Source organism: Gossypium arboreum, chromosome 10, assembly GCF_025698485.1.
Source record: "Gossypium arboreum isolate Shixiya-1 chromosome 10, ASM2569848v2, whole genome shotgun sequence".
Lineage (NCBI taxonomy): Eukaryota > Viridiplantae > Streptophyta > Magnoliopsida > Malvales > Malvaceae > Gossypium > Gossypium arboreum.
In genome coordinates, this window is record NC_069079.1 from 37,965,678 (window position 1) to 37,985,609 (window position 19,932).

Here is a 19,932-nt window from a genome sequence, read left to right on the forward strand (position 1 = left end):
ATTTAAACTCCTTGTCATATTCGCCATAAGCAAGCACAATGAGGTTTTAATAAATTGAATTTGTTTGAATTAGCTTAAGAGCTAAGAGGGCCACTATTGGACAAGGGAAGGAAAAGGTGATCGAATAGCCAAAAAGCCGCTCGACAACATCCGAGGTAAGTCCTCAAGAAGTGACCTTACTTGAATTATGTGAGATGAAGTATGGATGTGTATGATTATTGATTTATGTGTGTATGAGAAATTGAATGATACCCGGGCTAAGTCCCAAGGCGAATATGCTTGTGAATATATGTGCGTTTGAGCCTTAGTAACGAAAATGAAATATGTATGTCCAATGATTATTGATGTATGTGTACATGGGAAATTGAATGACATCCAGGCTAAGCCCCGAAGACAATTATGCTGGAAATTATATCCGGTTAAGACCAAGGCAATTGTGCTAGTGGCTATATCCGGCTAAGACCAAGGCATTCGTATGCGAGTTATTCTATCCGGCTAAGAACCAAGGCATTTGTGCACGTGATTATATCCGGTTATATTCAAGAATCTTGGGCTGGAGGTGAGTGTTGGTTGCTGTAACAAATTCAATTAGTACACTCGAAAAGCCCAAAGGATAAGGTACGTTATATGTGCATTGGAAAGTCGACATGTTTGAGCAACATTCGCTCAATCGACTAATGAATTTCAGTTATTGAATTGATTGATACTTTGTGAAAGTATATAATGATGAAGTGTGAAGTAAGAATGTGTATTAATGAAATGATGCATTTGGCTATGTGAATGTATTGCTGTAATTAGAGTTGATTATATTCCTTGAGACTTACTAAGCATAAAAAAAAAATGCTTACCCCGTTACTTTGGCTCTCTGTTTTATAGATTTCGCTCGATAGCAATCGGATTCGGGATCAATAAAGTCGAAGTCATCCACACTATCCACGCCTTTATTTTGGTATAAATTTTGGTTGAACTTTGAAATGGCATGTATAGGACTACCCCTTGTTGGTTGAATATGTTGTGATGTATATATGTACGGCCATGCGAAAATGGCTCGTAAAAGTGAAGTATCGACTTAGACTAATTGTGGTTTGTATGTATATATTTGGTGTCATGATGTGGCTATGGCTTGGAAATGGGAATGTTGGTCATATGATCAGCCATTGGCATGGTTAAAATGATCATATATGAACCTATGTTTGGCAAGACTAGTTGGATCATGGAGACTACCAAATAGGTAAGACCTACCTTAAAAACAGATGCTGCCAGCTGCAGTGACGTGAATGTGAAAAATCACCAAAATTCGTAGGAATGGAATTAAATAGTGAATAAGCTATGTAAATGAACCTTGATGAGTCTATTTTCAAATGGAAGAAACGAAATGGTCATAGGAGTTACATGTTAAGAGATATTAAAGCTATTGTGAGACAAGGCCAGAACGGTTTCTGGGTTCCTTGTCGCAACTTTAAAAATTTATTATAAATTATCCAAAAATAATTAGGAGATATACCTTATATGTAAAGATTCCATTTTTAGTCTAGTTTCATTAGAAACAAACGGTACCAGCATTAAAGCCCTGTACAGAGAGATATTCAAGTTATACCGCGCGAAGGTCAGAGCAGTCGATCCCTGTAACATGGGTGACTTTAACTAATAAACTGTACCAATTGGCCCAACCAAAAATTCTAGAAATAAATACATGGATGGATATATGAGTCTAAATTCAGGGAAAATTTACGAAACCAGTTTCCGAGTTTTGAAACTCGAGATATGATTTTAAGGAGACAGTGACGCAGTTTTCCAGCCTGACTGGAAATGTCAAATGGATGGGCAAAACAAGTGAACTTGGCTTGTTAACCCTCGTGTCCGACACCGCGATGGTCTCGGGTTCGGGTGTTACAATTTTATTGGTATCGAGCCATGGTTTAGTCGATTCTAGGACTACCGTGATGTGTTTGGGGTCTAGCTATACATGCCATTAAATGATGAATCGATAGTGTGGTGATTTCGACAATTTGACTTTGTGTTTGTTTATAGCAATGGATCCCGATCCCAACCGAAGCGATAGCTGATGATGTGGAGAGTGTGGCGCCTGCTCCCGACAAGGGACAGCACCGGCGACTCTCAACCTATGGCCAGCAATCCTAATGACGAGGCTAGGCAAGCCTTTTATAGTGTGATGAACGAATGGTTTAACCAATACATTCGAACCAACACGGTTGTTCCACAACCTCCATTCCCGACAAATGCAACCCCAAGACCTACAATACCTCCGTTGATCGACCAAATAAGGTCAAGTAAGCCCCAATCGATAGGATTCAAAACATGGGGCCACTGAATTTAAGGCTACGGATGATGATGATGCCGAAGCGAGCTGAATTCGGTTAGATAACACTATCCGGGTGCTTGATGAGCTATCCTGTACACCGATGAGTGCTTAAAGTGTACCATCTCCTTGCTATGCGAGTCCGCCTACTATTGGTGGAGTACTCGACTTCGTGGTGCCTAGAGAGCAAGTGACTTGGGAATTCTTTCAAACCGAGTTCAAAAAAGTATATCACCGAGATTCATCAACCAAAAGCGGAGGGAATTTCTTGATCTTAAGCAAGGTTCGATGTCGCCATCTGACTACGAACGAAAATTTGTGAGGCTTAGCCAGACGCGAGAATGCATTTCGTCCGGGCTATTATGTGTAAACGCTTCGAGGATGGGCTGAATGATGATATAAGGATGTTTGTTGGCATCCTCGAGATACGAGAGTTCGTAGTACTTGTTGAGCGAGCTTGTAAAGTCAAGAGCTTAGAAAGGAGAAACAAAAAGCTGATGTGGGAACCGGAGAATTCGAAAGAGGTCCTCGGAAAGTCTTTTCAACAAGCATCAAGAGATTTCGAGATGATGTGAGCCGGTCTAGAGGCGCCGGGCTTTTCTAGACGAGGACGCGATCGACCCCTGTGACCACACGAGTCACCTCGATCACGGTGGTGGAAATGATCGCCGAGAGAGGCGAGTGTCCACATTGTGGCAAATGGCATTCGGGAGCTGTTGGTTTCGTGATCGCTCCTCGCTATAAGTGTGGATCGGCCGACCACTTTATGAAGGATTGCCCGAGGATGCATGAAGAATGTAAGTCGAGTGCAAACCAGGTGCTACCATCGCCGAGGTAGGCCACCTAGAAATATGGGCAATGTCGGTGGCGGTCGAGAGGATCTAGAGATGCTACCATCGATCCGAGGCTCGTGCTCCTTCTAGGACTTATGCCATACGCGCACGCCGAGGATGCTGCCTCTCCAGATGTTATTACCGGTACTTTCACTCTTTTCAATACAAATGTGATTGCTTTGATTGACCCTGGTTCTACTCATTCATATATATGTGAAACCTTAGCATGCAGTAAGACTTTGCCCATTGAGTCTACTGAGTTTGTAATTCGGGTGTCAAACCCCTTGGGTCATTACGTGCTTGTCAACAAAGTGTGCAAGAAAAGTCCCCTAGTGTTCCGAGGTTCTTGTTTTCCGGCGGACTTGATGCTTTTGCCGTCCGATGAGTTCGACGTTATTCTTGGTTTGGATTGGTTGACCATGCACGATGCGGTTATAAATTGCAAGAGCAAGACTATCGATTTGAGGTGCGCGAATAATGAAATAATTCGGGTTGAGTCTACGGACTTAAAGGGGTTGCCAGCTGTAATATCAGCGATGTTGGCCCAGAAATATGTAAGAAAAGGGTGCAAAATGTACCTTGCGTACGTGCTCGATGACAAGGAATCAGAAAAGAAACCCGAATCTGTGCCCGTGGTTTGTGAATACCCGGATGTTTTCCCCGAAGAATTGCCGAGTTTACCACCTGTTCGGGAAATAGAATTTGGCATCAAATTGGTACCGGTACCACTCAATTTCGATAGCTCCGTATCGTATGGCACCAACGAATTAAAGGAGTTGAAAGCTCGGTTGCAAGAATTGGTGGATAGAGGCTTTGCTCGCCCGAGTTTTTCGCCTTGGGTGCGCCAAGATTGTTCGTGAAGAAGAAGGATGGAACCTTGCGGTTGTGATCGACTATCGCCGACTTAATAAAGCGACGATAAAGAACAAATATCCGCTGCCACGTATTGATGACTTGTTCGATCAACTGAAGGGAGCCTTGGTGTTCTCGAAAATAGATTTGAGATCGGGCTATTATCAATTGCGAATCCGAGATTCGGACGTACCCAAGACTGCCTTCAGAACGATATATGGTCACTATGAGTTCCTAGTGATGCCGTTTGGGCTCACTAATGCCCTCATGGTATTTATGGATTTAATGAATCGGATCTTTAGACCATATTTGGATCGATTCATAGTCGTGTTCATTGATGACATCTTGGTCTATTCAAGAAATGAGACCGAACATGCTGAACACCGCGGTTAGTGCTACAAATTTTACGGGATAAGCAATTATATGCTAAGTTCAAGAAGTGTGAGTTCGGTTAAGAGAGGTTAGCTTCTTGGGTCATGTGGTATCTCAGATCGGTATTCGAGTCGAATTCAATAAAATTTCAGCCATACTTAATTGGAAGCCTCAGAAATATTACTGAGGTTCGAGCTTTTTGGGGCTTGCTTGTTATTACCGACGATTTGTAAAGGCTTCTCAACGATAGCCACGCCGATGACGGCTACTCCAAAAGGATGTTAAGTTCGAATGGACGGAGAAATGCCAAAAACTTTCGATCAACTGAAAACTTATTTGACTGAAGCCCCAATTCTAGTGCAACCCGAGTCCGGCAAGGAGTTTGTCATCTATAGCGATGCCTCTCTACTTGGGTTAGGTTGCGTATTAATGCAAGAAGGTCGAGTTGTAGCCTATGCGTCGAGGCAATTAAAGCCACATGAGAAAAATTATCCGACTCATGATCTCGAATTGGCGCCATCGTATTCGCCTTTAAAGATTTGGCGACATTACTTATTTGGTGAAAGGTGCCATGTATACTCGGATCACAAAAGTCTCAAATATTTGATGACCCAAAGAGACTTAAATCTGCGACAAAGACGTTGGCTCGAGCTGTTAAAGGATTATGAGTGATCATTGACTATCACCCGGAAAGGCGAATGTGGTTGCGGATGCCTTGAGTCGTAAATCGTTATTCACTTTACGAGCGATGAATGTGCACTTGTCCGTCCGATCCGACGGTGTGTTAGTGGTGAATTGAAAGCCAAACCATTATTGACACACCAAATTCGAGAAGCTCAAGAAAGTCGACGACGAGTTGGTTGCAAAACGGGCTGCGTGTGTTCCGAACAAGGACTCGGAGTTTCAAATCGACGATGACGATTGTTTGAGGTTCAAAAGTCGTCTTTGTGTCCCAAAGAATTCGGAACTCATCTCGATAATTCTGAATGAAGCCCATTGTAGCCGAATGGCAATCCACCCGGGGAGTACGAAGATGTACAATGATTTGAAACGTCGGTTTTGGTGGCATGGTATGAAGCGAGACATCTCCGACTTTGTTTCGAGATGTTTAATATGTCAACAAGTGAAAGCGGAACATCAGGTGCCTTCAGGATTACTTCACCAATCACGATACCCGAGTGGAAATGGGATCGAGTCACAATGGACTTTGTATCCGGACCGCCATTGTCGCAAGTAAGAAGGATGCGGTTTGGGTCGTGGTAGATCGATTGACTAAGTCGGCCCACTTTGTCCCTCAGACGCACGGATTTTTCAATGGAAAAATTAGCGGAATTGTACGCTTTCTCGATTGTGAGATTACACGGGTGCCTATTTCCATCGTGTCGGATAGAGATCCGAGATTTACCTCGCGATTTTGGAAAAAGTTGCAAGAAGCTTTGGGTACCAAGTTGCATTTCAGACCGCCTTTCACCCCAAACCGATGGTCAATCCGAGCGGATAATTCGGATACTTGAGGATATGTTAAGATGTTGCGTCCTCGAGTTTAGTGGTTCATGGGAGCGGTATTTGCCGTTGATTGAATTCGCCACAACAACAACTTTCAATCAAGTATTAAGATGGCACCCTACGAGGCCTTGTACGGTCGTAAATGCCGTACACCATTGTTTTGGACCGAGCTCGGTGAAAGCAAGATTTTCGGTGGATTTGATTAGGGATGCTGAATGAGAAAGTGAAAGTAATCCGTGAAAGTCTCAAGATAGCCTCCGATCGTCGAAAGTCATACGCGGATCTGAAGCGTAAGGATATCGAGTATCGTGGGTGATAAAGTGTTTCTCAAGGTATCGCCTTGGAAAAAGATACTCGTGTTCTACCGTAAGGGCAAGTTGAGCCCGAGGTTCATTGGGCCATATGAGATATCGAGCGAGTCGGTCCAGGTGGCATATCGCTTGATTTTGCCCCGAACTCAAAAGGTTCACGATGTCTTTCACGTTTCGATGCTTCGACGCTATAGATCCGATCCATCGCACGTGATTAGTCCATCGAAATTGAAATTCAAGCTAATATGAGTTATGAGGAAGAACCGATTCGTATCCTATCACGAGAAGTGAAAGAGTTGCGAAACAAGCGGGTTCCGCTAGTGAAAGTGTTATGGCTCAAGCACGGATAGAAGAAGCTACTTGGGAGACCGAGAACTCTATGAAAGAGCGATATCCAAACCTATTTACCGGTAAGATTTTCTGGGACAATAATTTCTTAAGTGGGGAGAGTTGTGACAGCCAAAATAGACCCTAGCCTAATGTGGTTTCGGGACCACTAAACCGAGTCATAAAATAATTAATTGTTATATTCTATGCTTACTATGTGTGTGCATGCATATGTGGAAATTTCATTCTCTAATTTTACCCATTTGTATGAGAAAGTATTAAATAGGGATCAAAGTGAAACATGGTGAAATATGATAGGCTAATTTTAAATGGCTTGTTAGTACATGTTAACAAAAGGTGGAGTTGCATGTCAAATAATCCCTTCCTAAGGAGGAGTGGCGGCCATGACAAGGTTATGGGCAAGGGAACATGTTTCCAACATGTTTTGCTAGTGGTGTATGTAGGAAGTCATAAAATAAAGACTAGCATTAAAGAAAAAAATTGTTCATCCATTCTAAACACTTTGGCGAATGTCCTAAAGAAAGAAAAGAAAATTTGTTCATCCTTTCTCATCTTCTTGGCCGAAAATACTAAGGGAAAAGGGGAGGATTTTTGCTTCATGCTTGGGTTGGAAGAGACCTAGAAGGAGATTTGGCTAAGTTTGCATCAAGATTAAGGTATGTATGAGGTTGTGTTGGGAGTTTCATGCATGGTTTGGTTGCTAATTTGATGTGCATGTTAGCCATGGCTCAAATCCTTGTTATGCCATGGAAATGGTATTTGGCCAAAGTTGTTATGGTGATAAAGCCATTGCATGCTAAGTGTGAAGCTTGATGATGATGCATGCAATGATGGATTGTCTACTCTTGAGTAAGATTTTGAGTTTTCTTTTTGTGTCTAACCATGATTGAAGTTGAATGGAGCATGATTGTCATATTCGGCCATGATGCATTCATGAGCATGGTTCATGCTTCTTGCATGTAAGTTAAAATTTGTATTTTTGGATGGCTATGGACACCTTGAAATTCGGTCATGCTCATAATGTATATATATGTTTACACATGATGTTTTGGCTATGAAGTAAGTGATGAATATATTGGTTTAAAGAAGAAGATGTGGAAGAATGCTTGTGAAATTGCAAGCACAATTCGCCTAGCACACATATAAGTGCTTGATGCTATATTATAAGTTTTAATACAATGTGCAAAGCATTAACTAGTAAAATGCATGCTGTTTTGTGAGGTATTAAGTGCAAAATTGGCCTCAACATGTACATGAATATTCGGCCTTGGGTAGCCTATTGAAGGCCTTAGCTTTTCCTTGATGCTCAAATAAATTGTATTGAATTGCTTGATGTAGTATAAAATGTGCATGACCATTGTGTATTCAAGCTAAAGAGTGGCCATATGACCATTTAAACTCCTTGTCATATTCGCCATAAGCAAGCACAATGAGGTTTTAATAAATTGAATTTGTTTGAATTAGCTCAAGAGCTAAGAGGGCCACAATTGGACAAGGGAAGGAAAAGGTGATCGAATAGCCGAAAAAGCCGCTCGACAACATCCGAGGTAAGTGCTCAAGAAGTGACCTTACTTGAATTATGTGAGATGAAGTATGAATGTGTATGATTATTGATTTATGTGTGTATGAGAAATTGAATGATACCCGGCTAAGTCCCAAGGCGAATATGCTTGTGAATATATGTGCGTTTGAGCCTTAGTAACGAAAATGAAATATGTATGTCCAATGATTATTGATGTATGTGTACATGGGAAATTGAATGACATCCGAGCTAAGCCCCAAGATAATTATGCTGAAATTATATCCGGTTAAGACCAAGGCAATTGTGCTAGTGGCTATATCCGGCTAAGACCAAGGCATTCGTATGAAGTTATTCTATCCGGCTAAGACCAAGGCATTTGTGCACATGATTATATCCGGTTATATTCAAGAATCTTGGGCTGGAGGTGAGTGTTGGTTGCTGTAACTAATTCAATTAGTACACTCGAAAAGCCCAAAGGATAAGGTACGTTATATGTGCATTGAAAGTCGACATGTTTGAGCAACATTCGCTCAATCGACTAATGAATTTCAGTTATTGAATTGATTGATACTTTGTGAAAGTATATAATGATGAAGTGTGAAGTAAGAATGTGTATTAATGAAATGATGCATTTGGCTATGTGAATGTATTGCTGTAATTAGAGTTGATTATATTCCTTGAGACTTACTAAGCATAAAAAAAATGCTTACCCGCTACTTTGGCTCTCTTTTTATAGATTTCGCCGATAGCAATCGGATTCGGGATCAATAAAGTCGAAGTCATCCACACTATCCACGCCTCTATTTTGGTATAAATTTTGGTTGAACTTTGAAATGGCATGTATAGGACTACCCCTTGTTGGTTGAATATGTTGTGATGTATATATGTACGGCCATGCTAAAATGGCTCGTAAAAGTGAAGTATCGACTTAGACTAATTGTGGTTTGTATGTATATATTTGGTGTCATGATGTGGCTATGGCTTGGAAATGGGAATGTTGGTCATATGATCAGCCATTGGCATGGTTAAAATGATCATATATGAACCTATGTATGGCAAGACTAGTTGGTTCATGGAGACTACCAAATAGGTAAGACCTACCTTAAAAACAGATGCTGCCAGCTGCAGTGACGTGAATATGAAAAATCACCAAAATTCGTAGGAATGGAATTAAATAGTGAATAAGCTATGTAAATGAACCTTGATGAGTCTATTTTCATATGGAAGAAACGAAATGGTCATAGGAGTTACATGTTAAGAGATATTAAAGCTATTGTGAGACAAGGCCAGAACGGTTTCTGGGTTCCCTGTCTGAACTTTAAAAATTTACTATAAATTATCCAAAAAGAATTAGGAGACATACCTTATATGTACAGATTCCATTTTGAGTCTAGTTTCATTAGAAACAAACGGCACCAGAATTAAAGCCCTGTACAGAGAGATATTCAAGTTATACCGCGCGAAGGTCAGAGCAGTCGATCCCTGTAACATGGGTGACTTTAACTAATAAACTGTACCAATTGGCCCGACCAAAAATTCTAGAAATAAATCCATGGATGGATATATGAGTCTAAATTCAGGGAAAATTTACGAAACCAGTTTCTGAGTTTTGAAACTCGAGATATGATTTTTAAGGCGACAGTGACGCAGTTTTCCAGCCTGACTGGAAATGTCAAATGGATGGGCAAAACAAGTGAACTTGGCTTGTTAACCCCTCGTGTCCGACACCGGCGATGGTCTCGGGTTCGGGGTGTTACATTTTTGACAAAAACGTAATTGGTGACTGTTTGGAATAATTACTTGTGGACATGATTCAATACATTATTTGGGAATTCAATAGTAGCCTAAACCCCTACTCTAAATTCTGAGTGTAAGCTTTCTCATACCTATGCTATCTTGTGAACAATATGCTTATGTGAATGTGAATATGTGAATTGAGATGAGATGCTATACATTTGATATGTGGTTATGATAATTATTGTGAAAGTGAAAATATGTACATGCTATGTATATGTTAAATGTTAGTGACAATGCTTTGCTAAAAATACAAATATACAGTGATAGTGCATGGATAATCGGTAAGTGATATGTTTTTGGCCTTGTGATCTTGAAACCGTTGGATATAGTTGGCATGCCATATGATTATGAGTACTCACCTATATGTACAGTGATTTTGGGCGTTGAGGCCTTGGGACATGTTGGAGGGATAAGGGAATGTGAGCTAAGCTCCATTCAACGGGACATGTGAGGGGAAATAAGAAGAGTGCTAGCTTTATGCTTCACTTTTAGGACATGTTTGACTCTATGAGTCTATGTTTGGTGTGTTGGAGATCCGCGTATCCGATTAGTGATGATAGAGCTCACTTTTATGTTTCATAGCTTAAGGGCCAAATTATTGTAAATTATAATATTTGTGTATTGTTATATGTGTTTATATAACGTATGACCATTACACAAATTACCTATAAACATCTTTTTGAGTATTGTGATATATGCTTGAACGTTATGCGATTATATGAGTATTACGACATGTGCTTTTGTAATGTGATATATGCTTAAAATTTAATATGTTTACCCTATAAAAGAACTAATAATAATGCACGAGTAAGTATATTATGACACTAAATTGTTAAGGTTATGCTATATAGTTATTTTGTTAATGCTTGATAAACTGTTTGCATGGTAGTTGCTCTAGGCATTCACTGAGATTGTTAAGCTCACCCACTCCCTTCTTTAACCATTATAGATTAGTTGTATGTCAGTGTGAGCAGTGTGGCTTTCGAGAGGTGATCCAAGAAAGTCTATTTATTATTTTCGTAGGTGTTCTATATTTATTTACTTTTGGGGGAATAATGCAATGTGGTAGACTTGTTTATAGGCATGTTAACTTTTAGGCAATTTGTTGGTTTTGGCTCGGTTTATAAGAATTACATGTTGTGATGCTTGGGTTCATGAACATGAGAATGGATTGACGTTACTTGCTCGAACACGATTTTGCGATATTGAACTGTTAATTAGGTCGTTGAATGATTATTTGTCAAAGTAATTCATTCATGATGTTTAGGAACTAAATTGGAATGGGTTAATAATTACTTATGTATGTTGCATTTTTTAGGTATGGAGTAGAGGTATCGATAATCAGGTTTTAAAATCGATACCTCTGTGTCTTGAGACATGTAAGAAGTCAGAATAGAGACTTTTTATCAATACTTTGGCTCAAGTATCAATACTAGGGGTAAAATTATCGATACTTCATAACAGGTATCGATAACTTTCAAGACTTTTATTTTTAATCGAGAAACAAAATGCAAGTTTGGTATCGTTTTTCCAAGTGGTATCGATACCACTTAAAGAAAATATTGATACCTTAGTGTCAGTATTGATATCTAAGGACCTGGTCTGAGAATTTTGCTAAATGGACCTTATACACATTTTAATATGTTTGTAAGACTATTTAATGTAATTTTAGCATGTGGTAATGATAAGTAGCTAGTATGATTAACTTAAGACCGATGTAAAGAGCAAACTAATGGATGTTTTGTTGGAAATGAGCTTTTACCTTTTGGTTATGACATGAGACGGTGGTGTGGCATCCTAATATTCGGGCTTGACGAGCAGGCTAGGTATGGAGTGTTATATTTGGTGGTATCAGAGCCTAGGTTAAATAACTCTTAGACCTACGTGATTGTTGTTGATGTGTTGGTTGGGTTTCACTACCCATGGATCTTAGAAACTCATGAGATTAAACTATGTTGAATTTGTGAATTGCATGGGATGTCTCTTGATTGTGATGCATGTAGAGTAGGAACGAGAACACATTGCCTTTAATCATAAAGTTTGCTTGCAAGAACGAGACCTAGATCATCTCCTCGCCACTCAAACTGTTTGTGTATTTCTTTGTATGTTAGATTATTAGATATTCCTCTTAGATATATGAATGTGAGAGCTAGTGCTCAAGATTTGTTTACTTGTTTATTTTTGTATGGTTTATGCTATTAGGAAGCCTTATGATCAAGATTGTAAGTATTTTTGTCTTATGATCAATTTCTTTATTCTTGTTAATAGACTTAGGTACTATGCCTTCGTAAATTTTGGGTGACATAACTAATAAGTAGAGAATTCCATTAAGGACTATTGATTTAAGAAAAAAAATGGTTATGATATTTATAGATTAGTGTCATAGTGAATAGATGGAATCATTGGCAAAATTATCGTAGAATAGTTCGTGGTAGTGAATAGAATCATTAAGTAGTAGGAAGTTAGAGAGAATGAATATCAGAGTGCGCAGCGAAAGTGTGACAGTTAGTTTAAAAGTAGAAATAGCACATCTTGTGATTAAGCAAGTGATGTGTCAGTAGGGAATTTTGAGGACGAAATTCTTTTTAGAGTGGGAGAATTGTCACACCCCAAAATAGGGCCTAGGAGTTTTAAGGGTATTTTAAGAATTTTAGTCTTTAAGTGTTTAGAATTATGTGACATGGCATATCGGTAATGTTTTCAATTATGGTTTTTAGAAAATTAAATTAATTTCTAAAAATGATTTTTAAAGAACTTCAATTTTAAAAATACGACTGATTTGGAAAAGGTTCAAAGTTGTGAGTTTTTAAGAGTCAGCTAGACCAAAATTTAAAAACCAACCTATTATTCCTTCCTACCTACAATTTTTCACGTTAACTCTTCCCCAAAACTAGTGTTGTCGTCCCTTGATTCTCTCTTGCTATTTCAATCAATTTTGAACACCAATTCTTAATCTTCTTTGATTTTTATCACCATTTAACATTAAACCTCTATAAAAGACCAAGAAAAACACTCAAAAATAGCATAGATTCCTCCATTGTTAAGCTTGTGGGCTACAATTTGATAGTAATTCACTTTTCATAGAGGAATACATAATGGTTACCATTAGATAGAATAGGATCATATTGGGAGAATGAATATTATGGCCAAAATATTAAGTATATCCTATGAGGGTAGCACACTTATGAAAAGGTCATTGGACGAGTATTGATCAAGTTGCTTTCATAATGGTATGTCGTTGGGGAGAGCTTAGTCACGATACTATAGTGGAATGACTTCGTGACTAAATGAGTTTATAATTAATAGGAGAAAAGTTGGAACTTAATTATAAATCATTTCAGCCTCAATTACATATGTTCAATCAATCTCTCCGCTAGCTCGTTAAAACCATAATTGAGTTGCATGTTGAATCAAATGAAAAAAATGAATAGAAATGTTGAAAATGGAGAAATGAGAAACAATTGGAAATGATTATGGTTTTTTTTTTAATTGGAAGTGAAAATTGAGAAATGGAATCATTTGAAAATTAATGTGGTTTTCTCTAAAATGAAAATGAAAATGAAAACGAAAATGAAAAATGAAAATGAAAAATGAAAATGAAAATGAAAAATGAAAAATGAAAATAACCTTAAAGTGAATTTATGTTTTTCAAATTAAATGAAGTTCGAAAATGGAAATAAATTATTTGGTCATGTTGAATCGTGAATGTAGAAATATTGAAAATATTTTCTCAAATTCTTTTACAGTAAAGTCGTCATGATTTTAACGGAATTAGAATTTGATTAAGAAGGTTACTTAATTGGGAAAATATTAAGGTGTTCATTTTTGGAAATAGAAAAGAAAATATCGGGTTGGATCAAATTATAAAGTATTAAGTTAAAAAGCCTTGGAAGTACTTGTAACTGAACCCGATATGGGATAGGCATAAAAGCACCTCATGTTAAAAGGGGTGGATGACAAACCCTAGTGATATTAACTAGGGTTGTTGCCACCTATACTTCTAGTTAGACTAGGTGTTCATTTTTCTAATTGAAATAAACTTCTACTATTCAACAAGTGTTCTACCTTTTCTTCCGATAAATAGATGGCACTAGTAAGGCTACATATACAACTTTAAGATATTGTTACTCTACCCGAAAATAAAAAGAATTTATTCTCAACTATTGAATCTATTTTTCGGAGTAAAAAGTTCTTTCGGTTTCTAATTGATGAGAGATTTTTGGGGTTCACACTAAATAATAGAAAACTATTTCTAGTTCAATGTTTTGATTCGAATCGTTTGAGGCCACACTCCAAAAACACAGGTGCAAATTTGGTCTAAGTTTTATTGCTAGAAATATAAAAAACTGAGTTGGTTTTCAAAATTTTTATTTTTCACTGTGCAAGAAAACCGTTTTTGAACCAGATTTTTCCAACAATTAGTATCAGAGCACCAAGTTGTGCTAAGTTTATGGTCTAAATCGAGACCAAAATTCTCTCTCTTCTTCATGTATGATTATATTTGATAAGATGTGACATTCTTATAATTACATGCATGTTTAGGGGAATGTATGTAATTTTTATATTGTTATGGATAATAAAGTAATTTTGCAAAATTTGTGATTCCTAAAAAATTAATAGTAATTTATTATTATCTCAGGCATGAATATTTTTATTATTTATTTAGAATAAATTATGTGAGCCAAAAGCAGACATAGGAATTTTGTAATATTTATCTTGGCAGAACCCAGAAAACCAAGACACATCCAGACCTATCGAGATGATCCAAACCTAACCCAGTAAAACCAACACGAAATCAACAGTGGTTCGATAGTAAAAGACTATCAGTAGTCATATAGTGATGATTGACAGCAAGCGATCGCTAGCAGTGGTCTGTTGATGGTTGACAGAGGCCCGAAGGTGGCCGACAGAGGCGACGACACGAAAAAAATGCGAAAAGACGAAGATGATAGAAATGTGAACCAATACTATAATAGAAGTCCGTGGTGGCAAAATTGAAAACCATAAGTATGCTTTGGGGTGAATTTTGTATTTTTTTAGGATGGAATCATGGAAATTTAGGTTGGTCAAAGTCATTTAAATTTTATGCTTTTCAATTTATGAGATAAGTATGATGATATTTATATGACTACAAATGTATGTTCATGCATATATTGTAACACCCTAGTAGGGCCTCTAAGCCTTCCACTAGCCTAATGAGTCAGCAAGTACTACTTTTCTCTTGATGTCATAGGTCAGACCGGGTCAAAGTAAGGTTTTCACAATAGACCATACCGATTTCAGGTTAATTTCTACCTTCATTACATCTTAGGGTTGTCAATCTTAGGGTTTAAGTTCTTCCTTTTCCAACCAACTAATTTGCTAAAAAACCCTACATAGCTGTCAACTACTCCCACATCCACTCGTTAATCTCCCAATAGGTTACTCGTGGATCTAACAAACATCATCGATTTGAATTGAAACATAAACATTTGCAAAATAAAATGAAAAGATGACAAAAATCCTAATATATATTGAAGGGAAAACAACAGTCAGTAATGAATCTAATGAATCCACAATCCAGATCTCTCAAAGAATAAAACAAGAACAGAAAATAACAATTACAAGTAAAAACCTAAAACTAAAAATCAAAGTAAAATTAAACTGAGCAAAAAGTCCCTTAAACTATTCCGAGCATTAGTATTTACAAGCCTAGTGATAAATCGTAATTTATAGATATTTTTACCCCATGCTTAACGCATTTTATGGGTGATTTTCCATTAGAATTGGTGAATTCGATGCTCCTAATGCTTTAATTTCATGTTTTATACTTCAGAGAGCATAGGAAAGCAAAAGGAACGAGAAATGGCCCAAAAACGGAGAAAATAGGCCAAAGTAAGAAATCAACACGGCCTGGACCTTGTCACACGGGCAAACCACACGGCCGTGTCGATTTGGCTGGCTCGAGCATCGCCTGAAGTAATCGCACACGGACGTGTCCCTGCCGAGCCCAAGTTGAATCCAATTTAGAAAAGGCTAATTTTAAGGGCTCTTAGGCATTCCAAAGCCTATAAATACACCCTAGATGAGGAAGAAAGATGAGGCACAGAATAGGGAGTAAGGAATTACTCCAAGGAAGCCGATTGATCCATCTCAGAAGCCAAATTCACCATCAAGACTGAAGATCTCCCCTCAATTTCCCCTTCAGGAGTTTTTGGTTTTCTTTATGTTTTGTATTCTTTATTATTCTGAGATGTTTTCTTATTTAGTTATGAACTAAAACCCCTAAATACCTAAGGGGAATGAAACCTAAGACGAATCTTGTTATTATTTTCTGAATTGTATGATAAATATTTAACTTGTTATTAATTATGTGTTCTTAATTCTTGTTTTGATATCCCAGGATACTGATTCAAGATAAGCTCTTATTCAGTGGAGGAATAGACCCTGTCTAAGAGTACATTTGTCATAATTAAGCGGAGTTGTTTGCGCAACTAGACATAGGGTGACAAGATTTTGCCGTCTTAGGGTGAAACCTAATAAGGGGATCCATAGATCAAGTTAATGCAACCTTAGGGTGTTAATTAGAGAAAGGTCTCAATTATTCAATCTAGGGATTAAACGTTATTAGTCTTGAATAGGATGATAACATAACTTAGGGATCTCTACAGAACAAGTTAAATGAATAAATCATCCAATTCAGAGCCAGAATAACAAGTACAGTCATGGTGGATTTTTCCTTAGGTATTGTCTTAATTCAATCAATTTTCCCAAAAGAAATTCCCCAATTCCATTCTCTGTGAATTCTTAGTTTAGATAATTAGTTAGTTAAAACAAAAACCTCTTTATTCTTAGGCTAGATAATAAAAAGACAGCCATTACTAGTACTTTTAGTTCCTTTGGGTTTGACAATCAGGTCTTGCTAAATCTATACTACTGTTCGATAGGTACACTTGCCTACATCGCGATAATAGTTAGTTTCAAGAACGATTAATCATAAACATTTAAAACCTATCACGAAATCACGCGATCATGTTTTTGGCACCATTGCCGGGGAACTAAGATATTAGGAACACTCAATTTTTATTACTTTAGCCATTTATTTTTCTTGCAATTTAATTTTATTTTATTACTTATTTTTTTTCCTTCTCTTGCCAGGTTTTTGTAGTTCATGACTAGAAGAAACCCGTCAGGACCACTACTTTTTGACGAAGAAATCGATCGCACAGTTCGCAGAAACCAAAGAGAAATAAGGTGAAGCTTAAGATACACAGAAAACGAGCAAGAGAACGATACTCAAATCCCAACCGCAGAGATGGCTGAAAACCAAGACAATCAGCTACCTCCTGCAATTGCGGTTAATCAAAATCCTGCTCCACGCACTATGTATGATTATGCTAAACCTTCTTTAACAGGAACTAAATCGAGCATAGTTAGACCTCCTGTAGCTGAAAATACTTTTGAACTAAAATCAAACACTATTCAAATGATACAGCAATTTGTTCAGTTTGATGGTTTGCAGGATGAGGACCCCAAAGCTCATTTAGCCAACTTCTTAGAACTATGCGATACATTTAAAATTAATGGTGTTTCTGATATTGCCATTCGTCTTCAATTATTCCTTTTTTCATTAAGGAACAAAGCTAAACAGTGGTTGAACTCGTTACCACTAGGGTCAATTACTACTTGGGAACAAATGATCGAAAAATTTTTACTAAAATATTTTCCGCCGGCTAAAACGGCTAAATTACGAAATGATATCTCTTCTTTTGTGCAGATGGATTTAGAAACACTCTACGATGCATGGGAGAGATATAAGAAACTTTTGAGAAGGTGCCCTCACCATGGTTTACCGCTTTGGCTATAGGTTCAAACGTTCCATAATGGTCTGAATCCTTCGACTCAACAAATGGTTGACGCAGCTGCTGGCAGAACCATCAATAATAAAACACCTGAAGATGCTTATGAGTTTATAGATGAGATGTCACTGAATAACAATCAGTGGCAAGTCATGAGGACAAAGCCAACGAAAATAGCCAGTGTTTATAATGTTGATTCGGTCACCATGCTCTCTTATTAGGTAGAACTCTTGAATAAGAAAATTGATGGTTTTCTTAGTTCTTCACAGGTTCACCCAGTAATGCAGTGTGAAGCAACGGAATACCAACCTTATGGCTACAACATGGATAATGAGCAATTAAATTACATGGGTAATAATCCTCGAGCTCAAAACAATCCGTATAGTAACACTTACAATGCAGATTGGAGGAACCACCCCAATTTCTCGTGGGGCGATCAAGGAGATCAAAGACCACAACCACCTCCAGGCTACCAACAACTACCCTACCAACAGGAAAAGAAGCTAAAACTTGAAGAGATACTCTCAAAGTTTATATTGGTGTCAGAAACTCATTTCCAGAACAGCAAGATAACACTTAAAAATCAACAAGCGTCGATCCAAGGGCTCAAAACTCATATAGGCCAGCTTTCCAAACTAATCTCTGAACAACCAGAAGGTAGCTTGCCAAGTAATACTGAACCTAACCCAAGGGAACAACTCAACGCGATTAATGTTCAAGATGAAGAAGGATTTGTTGAGCCTGAGCCAGAACCGAGGCAAGAAACTATGGTAAGCAAAGGTCAATGTGAGGTAGATCACAATAAAATCAAATCGGTGAATGTCGAATATAAACCTCGTGTGCCATACCCCAACGCGATAATGAAAGACCGCTCAGATGAACAATTTGGTAAATTCATTAAACTCTTAAAAAAATTACATAATAACTTACCGTTTATTGAAGCCCTATCCCAGATGCCAAACGCAATGAAATTTTTAAAGGAGCTTTTAGCAAATAAGCGGAAGTTGGACAAGGCGTCGCATGTGGAGCTAAACGCAGTGTGCTCAGCTATTCTGCAAAATAAGCTACCGAACAAATTAAAAGATCCAGGGAGTTTTACGATTCCTTGCTCAATTGGTAATTTAGATGTTAATAGTGCATTACCTGATTTAGGGGCTAGTATCAACATCATGCCTTACACAATGTTTAAGCAACTAGGTCTCCGGAAACCCAAACAGACTAGGATGAGCATTCAATTAGCAGATAAAACTATAAGATTCCCTAGGGGTATTATTGAAGATGTGCTAGTTAAAATTGATAAATTTATATTTCCCGTTGATTTCATTGTTCTAGACATAGAGGAGGATAGCAACACTCTTTTAATTCTAGGAAGGCCCTTTTTAGCAACTGCTAAAACAATTATTGATGTTGGCACAGGTGAACTCACACTTCATGTGGGACATGAAACAATCACCCTTCAAGCTCACAATTCTGGCAACACAACGGAAATTGAAGGTGATCGTCTAAACCATTCTATTAAAATTGACAATATGGTGCAACCTTCTTTGTAGGAAATGAGTCTGAAGGAAGTACATGAGCCATTCTCAAGCAATAGTAGAGGACCTGTTCATGAAGATCGAAGGCTACAAATCGAGGAGCTAGATGAATGGCGGACGCATAAACCGAGAACACCCAAAAACTGGATCTACAATAAAACGAGCTCAATACCTTTCCAAATCAACTTAAGGTTGGAGATAGAGTCTTATCAGATGCCGCAGATCCCCACATTGTTGCTACCACATCGAATGAAGAAATCCCTCTACGGTATTTAGCATTTTCCCATTCGGTACGGTCGAGGTGAGTCATCCCAAGTTCAGCACTCCTCAAACCACCATGAACATTCAATGGAGAAGGTAACAGTCGAGCTTATACTATAAACAAGCGCTTCTCGGGAGGCAACCATAGTACTAATGGTTTTAAATTATTTGAATTTCAAGTTTTAAACATCTAGGTCACTAACAGAGTCTTTTGAAGCACAGGTTCCCAACTCCACATGGCCGATCACACGGCCGTGCTTAAGGCCGTGTGACCAACACGGACTAAAACACGACCGTGCGATACGGCCATGTGAAAATAAGGTAAAAGTTATCTTTCCTAACACGGGATGCGATAAGTGGCCACAGGCGTGCGACCTAGCCGTGGTTAAATCTGCCAAACGAACACTGGCGTGCGACACACCCGTGGACCACACTAT

General features: G+C 38.2%; 1 non-coding gene across 1 annotated transcript; it reads right to left on the reverse strand.

The window, feature by feature from the left end:
• Positions 1–17,584: 17,584 nt before the first annotated feature.
• Positions 17,585–17,691, reverse strand: LOC128283103 (small nucleolar RNA R71). The gene has a single exon (XR_008273445.1). It is a non-coding gene; the product is annotated as a small nucleolar RNA R71 (small nucleolar RNA).
• Between the last annotated feature and the right edge of the window lie 2,241 nt (positions 17,692–19,932).